This window comes from Rattus norvegicus, chromosome 15 (genome assembly GCF_021556685.1).
Source record: "Rattus norvegicus strain SHRSP/BbbUtx chromosome 15, alternate assembly SHRSP_T2T, whole genome shotgun sequence".
NCBI lineage: Eukaryota > Metazoa > Chordata > Mammalia > Rodentia > Muridae > Rattus > Rattus norvegicus.
In genome coordinates, this window is record NC_141548.1 from 38,378,863 (window position 1) to 38,398,280 (window position 19,418).

General features: G+C 46.7%; 1 protein-coding gene across 1 annotated transcript in view; it reads left to right on the forward strand.

Moving 5' to 3' along the window:
- The first annotated feature begins 4,027 nt into the window (after positions 1-4,027).
- Spata13 (spermatogenesis associated 13) overlaps positions 4,028-19,418 on the forward strand; it is a 129,294-nt gene continuing 113,903 nt past the window's right edge. Inside the window, 1 exon segment of the mRNA NM_001431427.1 lies at positions 4,028-4,161. The gene's annotated coding sequence lies outside the window, so the exon portion shown is untranslated.

Genomic DNA, 19,418 nt, shown 5'->3' on the forward strand with positions numbered 1-19,418 from the left:
AAAGAGTCCTAAAATTCTGAGATAGACACTTCCCAGCCTTCCTCGTTCCCTCCTAGAAACCATGGTCCATTTGGGGCTGGGAGGGAGCATTCAGTAAACTGAACACAGCAGCACCCCCTGAACCCTGGAGGAGTCACATACTGCTTCTGTCTCCTGCTTAAAAGCTGGAGCATGTGATCAAATCCTGGCTGCCTCAGTTACTGGATGACCTTAGGCCACTCATCCAACCTCTCTGAACTCTCCTCTCCTCCTCAATTATGAGTGAAATAATGACAGTGCCTTGAAGACCGTGTTGTGGCTTTTAGTAGACAGCCAATGTGAACTATGTAGTGTATTAAGCACTCAATATGTTCTAAAGCAAAGAGATCCTGATTTCAGAGAAGATATAATGGGGGCATTTTAGACTTGGTGAAAGGTGGGAGTTTCTATCCCCAGACATTCTCCAGCCCCAAATACCCATTTTCTGGGAGGGGGTTCTCTTCTGAGGTGTGTCCACTGGCAGGCTGTCCCTGCTTCTGGGGTTGGCCTAACACCCATGCACATACAGGCAGCACTAATGGGAATCAGTAGGTGATATAGTGAAGAAGGAGGAGGAGGAGGAGGAGAAGGGGAAGGGGAAGGGGAAAGGGAAGGAGAAGGAGAAGGAGAAGAGGGAGAAGGAGAAGGAGAAAAGGGAGAAGGAGAAGGAGAAGGAGAAGAAGATATAAAGCTAGGAGAGAGAGGTGTGGGAAGGGGGGAGTGGGAGAAGGGCGTTGAAGGTGAGTAAGATCAAGCCACATTGAACACATGTATGAAATTATCAGAGAATAAAAAACTGAAAGAGAAAGAAAGACTCAACATGGACCATGAATCTTGGATGAAGGGGGACTGAAGTACCCCAACGTCAGTGTGAAGGGAAACGTGGGAGAGACCTTTGGATGGTTCCCATCTGTGAGAAGTGCAGGTGGCAGGGCTGGTTGTGGACTGTGAGCGATGGGCACGCCGCCACATCAGCAGCGACAGCGGCCCGTAGAGACTCTGGGCAGGGTTTTGTTCTTTGACTTAGAACTCGTGTTTGTGGAACATATCTGTGGACTGATGGAAACGGAAGGAAGTTTTGCGATCCCTGGTCCTGGTCCGTTACTTAATAGATGGGCAAGAACTGGAGTCATGTGCTGATTACTAACATGATGGAGAAGGTGCCCAGCCTTTCTGTAACACGTTTAAAGCCCGAGTGAGGAGCTTTAGCCAAGGAGTTCATGCAACTCCCACAGAAACTCTGAACATGTGTCTTGCTTTATGGACCAAGAGCTCACACTGCCAAGTACCTGCATGTGGCAGCAAAGAGTGAGACACAGACTACAGTTTTAATTTTCTGATTAATGCAACTAGCAAAGTCTTGATGTCAGAGGTACACTGAAAAGGAAGCCTACCTTGGCAAAGTAAGAGGCTTGCCTGGGTCATCCAGAGTGTCAGGGAGGCAGAATGGCTTTCAGTCAAGTGCATAAATCCATGTATCTGAGAGCCAGGCAGAAAGCATTGCATATAAATAGTAATAGTGGTTTCTAAGCGGTCAAAGGTGATTGCTTGAAGCAGATTCTTTAAAAAAAAAATCTGCTCCTCACATTTGTTCGAATTCTAAAGAAATAATAAAAATATTCTGACAGTGCTAAAATGGATTTCATACATGAGGGCTTCGTGTGGATTTTGTTAAGCTTGTGCAAGACAAATCAAATATGGAATATTTAATAGTATTAGCCTCTCATGCTGTCTCTAAAATGCAGTGGTGGTGCATGCCTTTAGTTCCAGGCAGAAGTAGGTGGATCTCTGATTTCAAGGACAGCCTGGTCTACAGAAAGAATTCCAAGACAGCTAGAGCTAGTCAGAGAAACCTTGTCTTGAAAAACAAAACTAATAGTAATTTTTTTTTGTGTGTACAGGGGTTGGCCTGCTTGTGTGTCTGTGTACAGCATGTGTCCCTAGTTGCTGTGGAAGCCGTAAGAAGGCATCAGAGCCCCTGGAATTGGAGTTACACATGTTTGTAAGCCTCCACAAATACATGTTGTGCTGGGACTCAAACTCAGGTCTCCCAGAAGAGGAGCCTGTGCCCTAAACTTCTGAGCCACTTCTCAAGCCCTGTAGTTTATATTTTATAATATTTTCTACTCTAAATACATGTTTGTCATCAAAATCTGCAGGGGGTGGATTTCAATAAGCATTAAAAGAATAAAGTAAAATCTTCCCATATTTTCACAACCCAAGGATACCATTTAATACTTTTGGTGTCTGTTTTTAACTAACACAGAATTTCTCATAGTATTTTAGGGTTACAGAATATGGAGTGGAAATCACAGAGTTCTGACACACCCGAGGTTTCTTGTCATTAGCATCGTACTTAACGTTCCTGCTCAAGAGCCAGTAGTGATCGACCATAAGGAAGCAACACACACAGCCAGCATAAGGGATTCACTTTGGCCATGGTTCTCCACAGATACATTATGGCATGGACTCCCCATTACAGAGTGGGGTTTTCAGTATTTAAAAGCATACACAAAATTAATTTAGGGATGGAGAGGTGGCTCAGCAGTTAAGCCCAGTTCTTACCCTTCCTAAAGACTGGAACATAGTTCCAGCACCCACAATGGGAGGCTCCCAATCGCCCGAAACTCCAGCTCCATGATATGTGATTCCTTCATTTGGCCTTCACAGACAGGCACACACAAATGGAGTACCCTCACTCAGACAGACACACATGTACATAGATTGAAGCAAAAAAAGAGTTGGGGTAGAAGTGAGGATGAATGTAATGAAAATGTGTTCTATAAAATTCTCAAATATATTATTGTATTAAAATAATCTAAAAGTTAATTTAAATTTTTATTGGTGTATTGGTGTGTGCTTTTACATGTTCTTTTGCCTAAAATGCTGATTGTTCTTCGGATAGAAAGTAGCTTATAAGGGGTTAGGGGGCTGATGCACAGGAAACTGGGAAAAGGAGTAACATTTGAAATGTAAATAAGAAATACCCAATTTAATAAAAATGGAAGGAAAAAAAAAGAAAGCTTATACTATTTAGAATAGTCATGCTGGCATATTGTTGCCATCCAAAGGAATCGTCTCAGCAAACCACAAGTTTTAAAAGAATTCTTGTTTTTGGAATTTCTCAGAAATAACCACAGCATATTTTGGGGAGGGTGTGTATGTCACAGACCCTGGAATTGAAGAGCTGCTTCCCATTTGCGGTCTCAGTGGAGCTAAGTTAGAAAAGTAGGAGTTCTTTGAGAGTTCATAGTTCAGGCTCTGGGAAAACAGAAGGTCAAAGCATCTTCAAGCTGAGTTTCCAGGGGCTTAAAAGCGAACCCGCACAGAGAATAGACCTGAGCCTGAGAGGGGAAGTGCCAACCAGAAGGAGGCAGGACGGTGGGCGTCAGGCGGTCGCCCAGGCAACAGCTCTCACCCCGGGTGGGGCAGCGGTAGGGAGCAAGAAAAAAAAAAAAAAAAAAAAAAACCCAGTGTGTGGTGCCAGTGTGTAAGTGACAGCGATTATCCGCAGTGGGACTCGGAGGTGTGGGATAGAGTCTGGATCTTACCAGGGAGTAATCTTTTGCGAATATGAAACGAGAAAGAGGAATGGCTAGAGACGGTAGTAGGGCTGAAGGGGCGGAGGCTTGACTTGGAGTGAATGGCACGATGGCACAAGCTGGAGGTGGCGCGGGTGGAGGTGGTGAGGAGCGGGACACGAAGTGAGCTAGGTTGAGAGTGTCGTCTGAGGCCAAGGGCGTGGCCTGGCCAGGGGGCTTTAACTGCACGGTTGGGGCTTGGTCGTGGGAAAAAATCCCCTACCAGGGGTGAGCGTAGTCTAAAACCAGACGAGCTGGGGGCGTGGCCCTTGGAAGAGGAGGCTGGTCGAGCAAGGAGGGCTGCGAGGACCCCTGGAGCGGGTTCGGGGGCGTGGCTTCAGGGGAGCAGTGTGGAGGCGTGGCTTCGGGAGCGGTCTGGGGGCGTGGCCGTGGGAGGAGGCGTCTGAGCGCGGGAGGGCGGAATCAGCGCTGCTCTTTCTGTGGAGGCCACGGCGCGCAGAGCCTGGCGAGCTCGCGGCTCGAACCCTGCTGGAGCCGGCTGGGGAGCAGGACCTCTTGGATACGCTGGCTTTGGAGCTTCGGAAGTGCGGGAACCGCCGAGGTAAGGTTACCCAGGGAGGCGCTAGGCTCTGCGGGGCGCGGGCTCTCGAGTGGGTATAGCTGAGGAACTGAGCGCCAAGGACGGCCTCTGTGACCCGAGGGTGTCTTGCTGCCAGCTCCTGCTTGTGGCTCGTGGGACCGACCGGGGCTGCTCACCTGTTGCGCCACCGTGAGCGCTCCGCCTGCTAGCGGCTTCCCTGGGCTAGCTCGGCAGCGCCTCCCGGGGAGGGCGCGGTGTGCTGTTCTAGCTGGTGCCTTTCCCCGGGGACTTCAGGGATTACCCTGAAACTCTATCTACCCGCGCTCCCGGCTTGCTGGGCGGGCTGCGGGGTTGCGCCAGGACGACGGACAAAGGTTGGCCGCCACCGGCCCTTTGAATGCTTCCTTCCTCGGAGGGCGTGACCTGTGCATGGAGGGGATTGAGAGGTTGCATTTTAGTTGGAGCACTTAGATTAGAAGGCAAGTTTCTCCTCAGGTCCCTTCTGGAACGCAGCCTGAAAGACTTGGGGACTTTATCGTCCCTTGTATAGAGAGTGAGTTGGCAGAGTTGTTTTGGTTCCATTTCTGTTCAGGATATAGGGAATTGCTGTACTGGCCAATCTCGGGATGGGGCAGCTGCAGCAGGCGTCGGAGAGGAATTCAGATGGCTTGTGTTGGCGGACCACACTTCTTACTGCAAAGTTGCAAAGTAGGAACAAATTTCTTCTCCGAGTGAAAGAAAACAAAAAATCCCTACAGCAAACACAAGCGAGCCAAGCTACTATAGAGGCTGCCCAGCATGGGATCATGGCATTGATAAGTAGAATAGTAATTTGAATTTATTCACCGCTGGTTACCAAAGGCTTCCAAGAACCGTATCTCTCCCTCCCCCACTATTTTTTCCCCGGCCCCTTCCACCCCATTTCTGTTTCTAAAGTCTCCAGACCTTCCAGTTATTTGCTCATCTTTTTTGATCTCACTTTGAAAGCACAGAAATTAAACCCTGTTTGCTTTTTTCCCCCCTCACTCTTGTTTTCTTTTTTCACCTTTCCTAACAAATGCTTCTTTTCTCTTTCTGTCCTCCCCCCTTTCAAACTTCCTCATCACATTGTTCTCTTGGTGCGGGTTAATTATGCACCCCCACCGTGTGGGGCTGAACCTTGTTCTCTGCCCCTCCCCCATCCTCTGGAGCCTATGGGGAGGGAGGTTGCTTCCCATCCAGTGTTGTAATTATTTTTCACTCACCTCCTTGGCCCCCAATTTGCTGCCCCTCCCCCACCCGTTTAGTGAGCCTTTCCTTTATTTGTGACCTGTGTGTTACCGGGCACTCTTTTTCCGGCCTTTTTACCTGCTTCCTCCCCAGCCCCAGGCTGCCAGTACTTTGGTGGTTTTCCCAGATCACTTGGTCTCTGATCCCTCTTGGGGTCCTCCCTCCCCCCACAGGCCAAGAACATCCCTGGTTCAGTTTCCTCCTTTCCATTCAGCTCTGTGTTACCTCGGAATGTCATGAGGGCTACTGCATTTTCCCAGGAGCACACTGGCCTGGCTCTCAGGCCTCTCCATCTGCCACTGTGTCTGTCTGTTGAAGTAGAATTGGACATGCAGTCCTAGAATGATGTCATTATCAACATTAATGTGATGATCACACAGCATTTACTGAACACTGTGCCAAGCAGTAATAGTCACTTAAAATCTTCCTTCAATCTCTGTAAAGAAGGATCCACCACTTTCACAGATGAGGAAAGGGTTTGTTCAGAGAAGGTAAATCCTGCCACTGTCAATGTTTGTCATGACTGTGTCGCTCCACGTATTCTCATAGGGCCATGTGACTTCTTGACCTCAGACAGGCCTGGCGTTCAGCTTTGGAAATGAGATTGCTCTTTGACATGTTTTGTTTATTTTGCAGTGTGTGCCAGTTTAGGGCACAGAGTCTACCCTTGTAGGACAGTGTGCGTGGGGAAAAGTCAAATGGCTGACGTCCTTCAGAAACCCTGACTGTCTCTTCATCTCTGCCTGCAGCCTGCTTCCCTCTTCACCGGAGGACGCTGGGAAGAAAACATCCTAAAAAGTATATTGCTAGCTGGCCCCTGTGTCAGTTCAGTTTCACTTTAGTAGACTGGACCTTTGGGTCTCCGAGAGCCATGTGGCTTCATGAGTCTTCTAATTTCTATTTCATTATATAGTCTTAAACCTTGATCAGTTATTTCCTGGCTAGTCTTCACCTGTATGAGTGGAGGGCACGTTTACTGAAGGAGGTGGCTGGAGTTAGGGACTTTATCAGCTGGAAGGGACCTTAGAGTCCACAGGACAGGAAACATAGCCCAGAAATGAAATAGAAGTTTTGTAGAGCAGCCACTGAATCCCAGAACTGACCTTACAACTTGGATCTTTGGACGCCTGGCCCTTCAGCTTGGTATGGAAAGCAACTTTATTTTCCTTCCTTTGAGCTAAATAGCAGTAGACCCGCACGTTCTGTGTAGAATCATCTGTGGCTTTTCCTTCCTTTTTCTGGATGAAGCCTTAAAGATTTAAGAAGGAAATGTTTGCCTTTGAGACCTGTGATGGCATAACTGGGGTAAAAACATCCCAGAAATATGTGTAAGTTCAGGTGTTTTAGAAGAGTGGCTCTTTCCAGAGCAGCAAGGATCAACAGCCTTCTAGGGCGCATAGAAATTTCAACGTCAGTCTGCCTCTTCACTTTCCTGAGGGAATCGCATCGTTACAAAGTACAGAACATACGCTGAAACGTCCGTTCCGTGCAGAGGTGGCCATGGGCTTCCTGGGAGGAGGGAAAACATATCCTTGCGTGTCTTCTGTGTGCTGTGGTTCAGATGGTGGCACCTGGGTTTCACCGCTCTACAGTGGAGTCTGGAGGTTCAGGGAAGCTGCCATTCCCAGAGCCCTGCTGTCAGCAGTAAGACGGATTTGAATGCAAGACTGTCTGGCTTATTAGAGGCATTCGAGTTCTCCTGTGTATCTGTGACTGTAGCCTACAGTTTGTTGGGGCAAGTATGCCACCTCAGGAGTGCCTTCCACAGGGCAGATGGTTCTGCTTGCTGAACTGAGAGAAAGAATAGGACAGGGAAGCAGGGCCCGTGACCGTGAGGATCCAGAGGAATCTGCATCCTGTTTTGGCTCTGCTAGGGTATGATGCCTGATAGGCCTCCGAGGAGCCGTGGCCGTGTGGCAAATGCAGAGATTGGCAAATGCTTTTTCAATATAGTCCTGGCTATTTACTGTGGCGATTGAATATGTTGGTGGGCACAGGTAATAATGCTCATAATAAATGCCGCAGACACAAGACGGTCACCTGTTGACGAGCAGCTTAAAGAGCCTGGTTTCCTTGTCAGAAAACAGTCACACCTGGTTCAGGAGAAGCACCAGTTGATGCCTTTGTGGGACTCAAGGAGCTCAGACACTGCTGATTTTGGAGATCGCATGGTTGCCTCTTACGAGCTAGCTACAAGGTTGGTGAGCTTGCAGAGAACTCTGTATATCTACTTGGATAGAGAAGGGCTAGCCTCACCCTTTAGTCCCTGTGAATGGAGTGACAGAGCAGGGTTCCTGGTGTCCCTGGCAAAGAATCAGAAACTAGCTTGGCAAGGCCAGACTGGGGTTTGAAGTCTTGAGCGATCCTTACTGTAAGCAGCTTCTTTAAGACTGCTCTCTTCTTTCTCAGGTCTTCTTACTTAGCATTTCACACATCTGTGCCAGGTGCACATGGTACTGAACTAGGAAAGAGAGCCCTTGTCTACATCTGAAGCAGATACAAGGGGAGAGTGAGACCAGACCTACTGTGTGTCAGCACTAGATGGGAAGCCTGGGATAAAATGGGGCCAGTACTGCAACCCAAACCTTCTTAAAAAGTGCTGGAGTAAGCTGGATGGTGGTGCTACTACATGTCTTTAAACCCAGCACTTGAGAGGCAGAGGCAGGTGGATCTCTGTGAGTTGGTAGCCAGTCTGGTCTACAGAGCAAGTTCCAGTACAGCTGTCTCAGGGGGAGAAAGGTGTTGTACTTAGTGACTGAAATGGGTCTGTCTGCTGTGCTGGAGTCCTAACATTATAGTTCAGAGATCAGGCCCTGGTGCCCAGACCGCATGTGTGCTAAAGATAAACGGACCTTGCATCCTAGTTTACATGTGTGCTTTTAAACACATCTGAGTGTTTTCTGTGGCAGAAGAAAAATAACCTCTGCTTTAGAAATGTGCTTGGCTGCTACCCTTCAAGGGGATGGAGTGTCCCCTGTAATGTAAAAGCTTGGTTCTAGTAATCCATGAATGGCGCAGCAATGGTCCGAATCATTCAGACTTGTAGCTCCTGCTGTCTGTCACAGGCATGTGTAGTTGTATTGTCCATATTGGTGTGCAGGGACACATTTACCTAGCGTGTACTGGGTTTGTGTGCTAGCTGCTAACCAATCCGACAGTTTTCACGAAGAGGCTCACCATCTTGTGTAGCAGGAGAGGTGGGCGTGTGAAAAGTCAAACAGTGAAGAGACCGTGGGCGTGGTAGTTTCGGGCGCATGCGCAGCTCCCAGGAGTTCCTAGACCAGGGAAAGCCCTCCAGGAGATGGGGAAGCACAGTTGGCAAGGACTGGAGCTGATGGAATCTTCAGGGCAGCATAAGCAGAGACTAGAGAGGAGACAACCAGGACCCCACAGGCTGTCAGCATGCCATTGTTGTAACATGTGTGGGGACATGTTAGACAGTTCTCGGGCTGCCCCCCCACCTTGTGAGTAGACATTTGGGGGTGCAGGCTAGTACCCTGTCAGTATGTTTTTGTTCATCTTTTTCTTTTTTGTGACACTGGAGGTGGAACCCAGGGCCTCGTGCGTGCTAGGCAAGTGCTGGGTTTTCTGTATGATAACAAACCTCCTGGGTGTTGAGGTATCTGATAGCCATGGCTCTAGGATGCTGGAGTTTAGGACTTCCCAGGTAGTTAGTTTCCTTTTCCGTTGCAGTGAGAAAATGCACTTTTGGTGCTGTGGTTTCCCACACCTCACAGCTGACGTATTTCATTATGCTCTTTTCTTTCCTATGCACTTTGTAATGGAGCAAACCAGTGAGCTCACGTGAAAGAGAGAGCAGCAAACCAGACCCCTAATTTAAACACGACCACGTCTCCAGAGGTTAAACACCTTCAGCTCCGTCTGGTAGGGTTGCTGGAAGACTGTGACTCGGCATAAACCACTGGGTGTGAATCGTTGCACACTCCGCCTCCCCCTCGAGTGTCTTCTCTTGGAATTAGACCTGAATTTGTTACCAGTTTTTACCCAAGTCCGTTGGGAAATAGGACAATTTTGCTCTTTTTTCTTGGCCAGGAGTTGCTTGAGGATGAAAGTCTTGAGAGAAGACGAAGCAAGAAGCGGAGAGGGGCGTGTGGTACATGGTATCAGAGGGAAGGAGAATTTCTTACCATTTCACAGTCCTTGGCCTCAGGGTTTGTCTCTGTTGCTGCCAGCTGTGTAATCTGTGAAGCTGTTAACCCCTCTGTGCCTCAGTTGTCATAGCTAAAAGCTGGAGACAGCAGCTGGCTTAGTGTCTGCTGCTATGACCAGTGTGTGTAGTTTATAAAGAAGGGAAGCGTCTCTCTTCTGGCACCCAGGAAGCTGAGCACAGATGTTTGGTGTTTGGAGAGGCTTCTGTGGTAACCTCAGTGGGCAGAACTGATGAAAGGGGCTGAAGGTCCAGGGATTATATCTTCCTATGGCACATAATGGTAGTTGGAAGGGCTAGATGGCTCCCTGAAGCCCCCACCCTTTTGTAGAGGCCAGAGGTCTCTTGCTCAAGCAGTCTCAAAAATATATTTATGTGTGTGTGTGTGTGTGTGTGTGCGTGTGTGAGTGCGCAGTACAGTATAGCTATAATATGTAATACGTGTTAATTTATAATACATCATATATTAACATAATATATATTTTTTTTTCTTGAGAGGATCTCACTTAGCCTAGAGTTCACTTACTTGCCTAGACGGGAAGCCAGGATCATCTATTTTACCCTCCTCAGCTCTGGGATTACAGATGTGTTTTTTTTTTTTTTTTACATGAGTGCTGTGAGTATGAACTCAGGTCATCATACCTGCCTGGCAGACACTAAGCCACCCCTTCAGCTTCCTCGAAGCTCCTTTTATAGGGATCTTAATCCAATTCATGACTTAACAATTCATTCTTCAAAGCCCTCACCTCTAACTGCCATCACTCTGGGGATTGCATTCCTATTTATTTATTTATTTATTTATTTATTTATTTATTTATTTATCATTCAGGAAAAACCTCTATTAGGGCCTGGTGTTGCAATATGGGAAAAAGGTTTCCTGGATACACATTGATAACTCTCTCAGCTGAAGAGCTCACTGTGTTGGAACTACCTGTCATTAACAAATTGATTGCTGTCCTCTCCCACACCTGAAATTGTGATTAGTTTCAGATGAGACCTGGGCATTGGACTGTTACGAAGCATTCCCATATTCACAGTCACGTTTGGGGAGTGCTGCTGTCATAGGCTGAGCGTGAAGTAGATGGATTGGTGAGGGGTTTAGGAGTGTTGTTAGGCATTCTGGGAGTTTTGAAGATGCATCTGGGAATGCCCCAGTGGTCTGTGACAGGAGACTGCAGGGAGTGTGTTAGCACTGCAGTTCCGAATGGTCCTGTGTCCACATGGAATACACACAGTTTGCAGATCTGTGGTTCTCTGCTGTGTTCTGAGAACTGGGAAGTATGACAGGCACTGTGGCTCACCATGTCTACTCCTGCGAGCTTCCCCTGGGGGCACAATTTAGAAGATGCTGTTGTGCACTGGGAACCGGCCTGGTGTTGAAGAACGTTGGTTCCTTTAAAACTGATGGGAGAGTTCCAGTGCCTCTAGGTCTGCATCGTTCCAAACCAGTGTCCCTTTCCCCACACCCCGTCTGACTTGGTCTCTCTTTGGCATCAGGTCTGTTGTCTAAAATGAGAAGGGCATTATGTTACAAACTGCATGTTTCTAGTATATTTGAAAGAACGTATAAACTTTTCATTGTCTGTCCAGCTGTATGCATCCATTCCAGCTTTACTTTTACTCATTGGACAGCTGCTGCCAAACTAGCAGGGTTTTTTGTTTTTAAAGATTATTTTATGTGTTTGGGTGTTTTGCTTGCAGGTATATCTGTGTTCTACGTGTGTGAATGGTGCATACACATTGGGTGTTGGATCTACTAGAACTGAAGTTATAAATGGTTGTGAGCCATCATGTTAGATGTTGGGAACCAAACCTGGGTCCTCTGCAAGAGCAATAAATACTTTTAACAACTGAGCCATTTCTCTATCCCAGGGTTGTTTGTTTGTTTGTTTGTTTGTTTGTTTTTTAGGTAGTGAGTGTGGAAGCCAGGGTTCAGTCATACATTCTGTGCAAGTGTTCCACCTCTGAATTCCACATCAGCAAACCCCAGCCCCCACCCAGTCTGTCCGTCTCTCTCTCTCTCTTTAAGACAGGGTTTCTGTGTGTAGTCCTGGCAGTCCTGGAACTGCCCTCTGCAGACCAGGCTGACCTCGAACTCAGGGATCCTCCTACCTTTGCCTCTCCAGTGCTGGGATTAAAGGCATCCACCACCACTGTCTTGCTGCACACCAGTGATTTATTTAGGGGTGTGTGTGTGTGTGTGTGTACGTGTGTATGTATGTGTATATGTGTGCTCATCTCAAACATGTAAAGGCCAGAGGGCAACTTTCTGGAGTTGGTTCTCTCCTTCCACCGTGTGGGTTCCAGGGACCAAACTTGGGTCATCTGGCTTAACCTTTACCAGGTGAGCCATTTCCCTTTATTTAGGTTTAGGTTTGCAATGGCAGCATTCTCTATACTTGTCTTATATGGTAACACGATTATTCAACTTTTAATAATAGAACATCTGAAGGACATTTTTCATGTTGCCCTTGTGGGCTTTCTTTGAACCCTGCTGAGATTAATTAAATCAAATCCCATGCAACAATTATCCTAAAATATCCTGGCAAGTAGAAAAAAACATATCCTGACAAGTTATTAAAATGGAGTTGACCTAAGACACTAAGGTTTGAACAAGAGACCTACAGCGAGCATAGTGCCTCAGAAGAAGCCTGGGATGGACTGGCTGCTCCCAGCTTATTTTGGTGATGAATTAGCCCTGGCTATGTGGTGAGACTAATTATATAAGGGAGAAGTTTGTGAACTCATATCCTGTTCATGATTTGTTCTTTCTGTGGAAAAGTTAGAGGAGGGTGTTAATTTTGTTTTGCTGGGCAGTGCAGGGCTGCAAATACTGGGCGTTTACTGTTAGACTGACCTCACATATTTAAATGTGGATTGCAACTGGGAAGAATTGATTCACTGTATTTGTTCGGCTGCCCAATTGCTAAGTGAGAGGGAAACTTTTGTATAGCCAGCACACAGGCCACTCAGTAGGACGGTAAAGACTAGCTGCCATTGTGTGGGTTAGGCCTATCAGAGACCTAGCCCAGAGCTTGAATAGGGCTTAGAAAGCAGGCCTTCAAAGGAATGGCAGTTGCTTAAATGTTCGTGGATCCGTCTGAAATAACATCCTCACGGTGCTCATTTGAACAGTAGAGAATGTATTAATATTTAGTGAAGGTTTAGTTGCATTCAAAGTGAGTTTATATATTTCAATGAGAAAAATTAAATACCAATGCTTAAGAACCACAAGTAATGTAACATATGTCAGAAAGAATAAGCACAGTGCTCTCTCAAACGCTGTGCTGAAAGCTAGTCGGGAGCTTTCTATGCCTTTACTGCTTTTACTCTCCTGAAACAAATCTGAAATCCCCAGGGCCAGTGCCCAGCCCTTCTCACTGAAGGGCCTTCTTGTTTTACCAGGGTGAGCTGAACCTTGGTGTTTAGAGCCTCTCTCTGTGTCCCTGAACTGTCAGGAGTATGGGACAGGCTTCTTTCCCCTGTGATGTCTTGGTCCCAGGCTTGGACATGGTCTCTGTCCCAGGGAGGCACAGATGGGGACCATGATGGTACACCCATCTGGAAAGATGGGCTCTGCTGCTTCCAGAGGGCTCAGAAGTGAGCTTCCAGCCACATCAGCTCCCTGCACATGGTCTCATGTTCCCAGCCATGCTGTCATTTTAGCAGTGGAATTCTGAGTTAGCACCATGGAAGCTTCTTTAGAACATTCATCTAGTGGGTAGGTGTGATAAGAATATGAGAGAAAATGAGTATTCTGTCCTCAGATAGTATCATTGTTTTCCAAGTGTCAAGAGTGTACTTACACAAAGCTAGGTGGCTGGGGTCACAGGTGATAGAACTTTATGAAATCCCCATCATATATGTGGTATATGTGGTCCATTGTTGGTTCCCATGTCCGTACATGAAAGATGATGTATCAGCCAGGAGTTTTATCATCTGTTACTGCTCTGTGGATTGCAACATTTCTCTTGAGCTTGATCTGACCTTGTGATGTTTTATTCATCATGGCCCTGGGAGATGGCAGGCCATGCTATAATATAGTATATACCATGCAACCTAGTTTCTTTGCCATGGTACTCTGTCATCTCATAGCAACACAACGGCCCACTGACAAGTGTTGTGTGTCAACTTCCCAGAGAGACTTGAACAAATGCCTATTTACCCTCCCCAAATAGAGGACCAACGTATGGATACCACACGTTTTATTGGGGATGCTTATAGGAGCAGAAATGACTCAAAGATAGCTGTGTCACCACAGCCCGCCCCAACATGGGTGACAGCTCAAAAGGCTAGGCACCTGGGACATACTGCAAAACCTGTAAGCAGATTAATGAGATGAAGAGTGTTCTTTCTAGGTGGCTCAGTTGATCTGAGTCTTTTTCCAAATAGCTCAGCTGGTCTTTTCTTTTTTCTTTTCTTTTTTTTTTTTTTTTTGGTTCTTTTTTTCGGAGCTGGGGACCGAACCCAGGGCCTTGCGCTTCCTAGGTATGCGCTCTACCACTGAGCTAAATCCCCAGCCCCGCAGCTGGTCTTTTCAAGAGTATTTAGCTGTTCTCTATTTCTTCCAGTTGACTGAGCTTGCCTGAGAGTCACTGTCAGGAGTCCTTACTACTTGCATATTCTTGATGAGGGAGGAGCCTAGTGAAGCTGATCAGTTTCAGGAACTTCCTGAACCTATTTTTGTGTTGTTTACTTTCTGTCTTAAGGCACTTCCCCTCAGAGTATTTTAGCTCCCCCTGGAACATCTTATTGTCAGACAACTCTTATAAAGGAAAACATTTCATTGGTGCTAACTTATAGTTCAGAGGTTTAGTCCATTGTCATCTTGGTGGGAAGCATAGTGGCAAGCAGACAGACATGGTGCTGGAGAAGGAGCTGAGACTTAGAAGTATTGGCAGGCTGCAGGATAGAGAGACACTGAACCTAGTTTGATCATTTGAAACATCAAAGCCTCACCCTAGAGATATACTTCCTCCATCAAGGCCACACCCACTCCAATAAGGCCACTTATTTAAATGGTGCCTCTTCCTATGAGTCTATAGAGGTCATTTTCTTTTTTTTTTTTTCTTTTTTCTTTTTTTTTTTTTCGGAGCTGGGGACCGAACCCAGGGCCTTGCGCGTGCAAGGCAAGCGTTCTACCACTGAGCTAAAACCCCAACCCCCCTATAGAGGCCATTTTTATTCAAACCACTATACACTTCTAAAGTTTCCCTCTAAGGTGGACGCTTTCAACCTGGAAAGAAGCTGATACAAAGCAGGCATCCTAACGACACCTGACTATCTCACACAGCCGTTCCTCCTAAGCAGCACAACCACAGCAGCAATGGTGTCCATCTGAAAGCAACTCCTTCTCCAGGGACCCTGCAGGATATCCTAGGCATCCACCCGAAGTCCCTTCAGTCCCAGGGCACCATGCAACTGTGCTGCCCTGAGTCTCAGCATATCAGAGGACATGTTCCCATGATCTAATCTTAGCTGTAACTCGAATGATAAATAGTTCACCATATCTTACTCAATCCCTGTTGCTGAGTGGGGAAAGGAGGAAGTCATTCTAGACTTTTCCTTTTCAGGGAAGCTGGGTTAGGAAGTGAGAGTGTGGGTGACACCAGGCATTATAGGCGACTCTCCTGCTTGGCTGCTTTGCCTACAGAGAGTCTGTGGTGCTTATTGTTGGCTCAGTATGCAGAAGAATGTGCAGCGTTTGGAGCCCGCTAGGCATCTTCTCACAGAAGTGATCTTGGAGGAGGAAGAACTCTTTCTAATCCTTGTTTGTAATCTGACCTCTTCATACAAAGTGCTTACCCTCAATGGGCTCTGACCTAGAAGCCTTCTGGTAAAACACAGAGGCAGAGTAGTCTAACATTACAAGGTCGTGTCTTTAATTTACCACATTGCAATACTCAAATCCTAGCAGGTGGATGGGTCAAACCTTTTATGTTCCTGGCTTTCTGTGACTGTAACAAAAGCCTGAGATAAACAAGTTGTGAGGAGGAAAAGTTTATTTGAGGTCTTCAGAAGTTGGTCTAGGCATCATGGTGGGGACCATGTGGCATCGTGGTGGTGGGCATGTGTGTAAGGGGTGCCTCATTGTTGGCACAGAACATAACCAGACACCAAATTCTCTGCACAAAGGAGACTTTATTACCCTGAAGGGACAAACAGGAGGGGGGCAGCCGCTCCTACAAAGGCAGGTGTCTCTGCAGAACTGGTTTTTAAAGGGAAAGGGGAAAGGAATTCTGTGCTTGGATGAGTTGATAAGTCCTCATTGGACAGGTTTGCTAGTGTTGCCAAATGAATTTTGATTGCCGGTCCTTGATATTAAGTCTCAGGAATGAGTCAGTGGCCAAATAAGGGAATAGACCTTGGGGGCTAGCTTTAGGAATGTAGTCTAATGGGAGAGGAAGGGGAAAGGGCAAGCCTGCTGGCATCATGTTTGCCATGCTTGGGCCTGTGAGAGTCGTTCAGTGTGACTGCAGAGACGCTTAGTTCATGGCGGCCAGGAAGGGGTTGGGGCTGGGTTTCCAGTGTTTAACTTCCTCTCACTAAGTTCTACTTCTTACACCCAATGGTTCCATGGGCAGAGGACTGAGCAGGGTGGGCATTTGAGAAACATCCCAGAGCCAAACCACTACACCTTATCCTCTGCACGTCTGACTTGGAAGCTGGGGTTCTTCCCTTTCCAGTTCTGCTTGAGGACTTTTTCATGCCTTCCTGGGGTTTCTTTTTAAGCCTGCTGAGATTAATTAAGTGAAACCCCATGTAATAGGTATTCAGAAGCAGAGGGGCTTATTACATTTCTGGATTATTAAATGCTGAACCACTGAATTGAATGACTCAAGAAGATTATTACAGTTTTTGTGGTTGTTTCGGGTAGACACTGCTGCTGGCCTCAGTTTCCCTTCTTTTCTGGATGGAGGGGCTCTCCAGGAAGGAGACGCTTCTAACCATCAGGACGGCTCTGTTTTTGGCTTTCTTGGAAAGTATGTAGAAGCCACATCTTCCCCTCCACGCAGGGCATCTTTGTCCCTGGGTTGGGGTTTTTGAGCTTGCCAATGGGATGCTCCTCTGAGATGACGATAGTAGTAATCTGTGCAGATCAGTCTGGGATAAAAGATTATTGTGAACTGAGACCGAGTCAGCTGGAGCACTCTTGGGTCCAACTACTCTGAACCAGGACAGCTACCCTTTCTGGATATCCCTCCAAGCTACTCCCTGGACACAATTAGTAACTTTTTTTTCTCTCAAGACAGTGTCTCTGTGTAGCCCTGGCTATCTTGAAACTCTGTAAACCAGGCTGGCCTCTAACTCAGGATCCAGCTGTCTCTGCCTGGAAAGTGCTGGGATTAAAGATGTGCATTACTGCATCCTGCTTACATCTAAGTTAATTTTGATAGAAAATTCAAAAGGAAACAAATGTCTAGAATACATGTTGGTTTTCTGCCCTGGGATGCACCGTGTGAGGAAGACTGGGCCTAGTGAGCCCTGGTTACACGTGGACCCCTGTCCTTCTCCAAGACACACCTTTCTCATGGAGTTGGGGCTGAGAAGACACTTCCCTTTTGGGAAGGGGAGGAGGGCTTTGCCTCAGCAGGGACAAGTTCAGAAGCTATCACTAACCAGATCTGCATGGTCTTCCCAAGGATATAGCTCTGTGTCTGAAGCCCTGGAAAGCATTGCCCATGGGCTATGTTCTGGCCTCAGCACCCACAGTTCTGCAGAAGAGGTGAGGTAGTGACCCTCAGCTTAGAGCCCACAGGGCATCTCTGATTGATCCTGCTGCTTCTGTGTGGAGGGCGGAGCTGAAGAGGCAAGTCTGTCAAGACGACAGGATGCCCATGAATTTGTCTCAGCGATGGCTTTCAAGCTTACTCTCTGGACTTTTTCTTCCTATGGTTTCAAGTACTCAGAGTCAGCTGCAGCCTGAAAATAAGTGGGAGAAAGTTCTACATAAATAACATACATTTTAAATAACTTTTCCTTAAGTGTATTGTATTGGTTGTTGCGAGTCTTACTGTGTGCCCAGTGCATAAAGTGAACTTTATCATAGTGTGCGTACATGTGAAACTACAGTACATATAGTCCTCTACATGCAGTGTCTGTAGCATCATGATTCCTTTGGGACTCACAGAACATGGTTCCCATGGATAGTGAGGGGAACTCTGTAGTAGCCACACCTTGCTTCTCCCCTGCAGCCATGTAGGTGACATAGGATATTACAGGTATCTGGGAATGGTTTCAAAGGAAGAGGTATGGGGGGCCAGTCACTCAGGGCTCGGTGGCTCCAGTTTGATGGTGGAATGTATACTTACACTGATCCCCGGTTTGCCTACTGAATCTGCATATGCCTTTTACGAGATCAGAATATTAAAAATAACAGCAACAACCAGGTCTTTGGCTTTGGGTGTGTTGGTACATTTGTTATTTGTTATCCAAGCTCTCAGGAGGCTGAGGCAGGAGACCCCATATTCCAGGCTGGTCTAAGCTATTATAATGAGACCTCTACTAAGAACAAAGGAAGGGAAAAGAAAAGAAGGAAAGGCGGAAGGAGGGAGGGGTGATGGAGTCTCACATTGCATCTCTGGCTACCCTAGAACTTACTGTGTAGACCAGGCTGGCCTTGAAATGACAGAGATCCATCTGCCTCTGCCTCTGCCTCCGGAGTTCTGCAATTGAAGGCATGGCCACTGTGCGTGATCTGTTTTTGTTCTGACACTGCATCCTGAGAACTACCTGCATGAGTTAAGCTGAGCTTCAGTACAACAAACAGGTCTAGAGTCCTTCCGGGGATCACTTCATGTCGTTTATTTAACTTCTTTCACCAGGTATGGCTTTGGACGGGCTGCTTAGACCACATCTGTTACTTGTAACAACACGGGCAGGAAGTAGGAAAATATGGTAAATTATGGTATCGCTCTTCTCATGATATCATAGTTTCCCTTTAATGTCTACCTCTCATATCACACACACACAAACACAGATACTCATGTGTGCATGTATACACACACACAGCACACCTGCAAACACATACATACATACACACACACACACACACACACACGTACATGCATACATAAGCAAATAAGACTGTTATTTTCTCAGAAAACTAGGTCTCTTGTTAATAGGGCCGAGCAGGTTCAAGGACAGGTTAAGCACACTGCATCCTGGCATGAGGCCTAAAATGACCCTAGCCTTGGGGTAATTGATTGAATCTACTTTGTTTTCTGTAAAAATGAGACCTGGTATTCTTGAAAGAAGGTCTACTTTTTCAAATAATAATAATAACACAGCTGTGGGCTGATTGGCTATTATCGATATCTAGCTGTAGACCCATACTGTGCTGTCGTTGGCTAAATTCTTCTTCTCTTCCCTGCTTGTGAGTGGACGCCTGGCTTATCCATGTAAGAAGTCATAATTCTGATTTGTCCTTGGTTAGCTTTCTAACTCAAGTTCAAGGTCACACTGTTTTGCTCCATTATTCCTTGAAGCGCAGTGGATGTGAACAGCAGTGTTCTGGATTCATCATTGCCTTTTATTATTAATAATTGGAGCTAGATACGATGGTCACTCAGCACTGAGTGAGTCTGAGGCAGGAAGATTTATCCTTCAAGGACAGCCTGGGCTACTTAGTGAGGGCTTGTCAAAATAAGAGCCCCCCTCCCCTTAATATGTGGATGAAAAATATATTCTTTCATGAGTGCAGGCGGATGTTAGTCTGGCCAACATGATGTGCCTTAGGTAAATCAGAGAAGGACTCTCTTTTGTCCTTCTTTGTTCTGTCAGTAGAATGTGTCTTGTTGGGGGTGTGACCTCTCTTGTATTGCTGCCTCGTGTCGTGTGA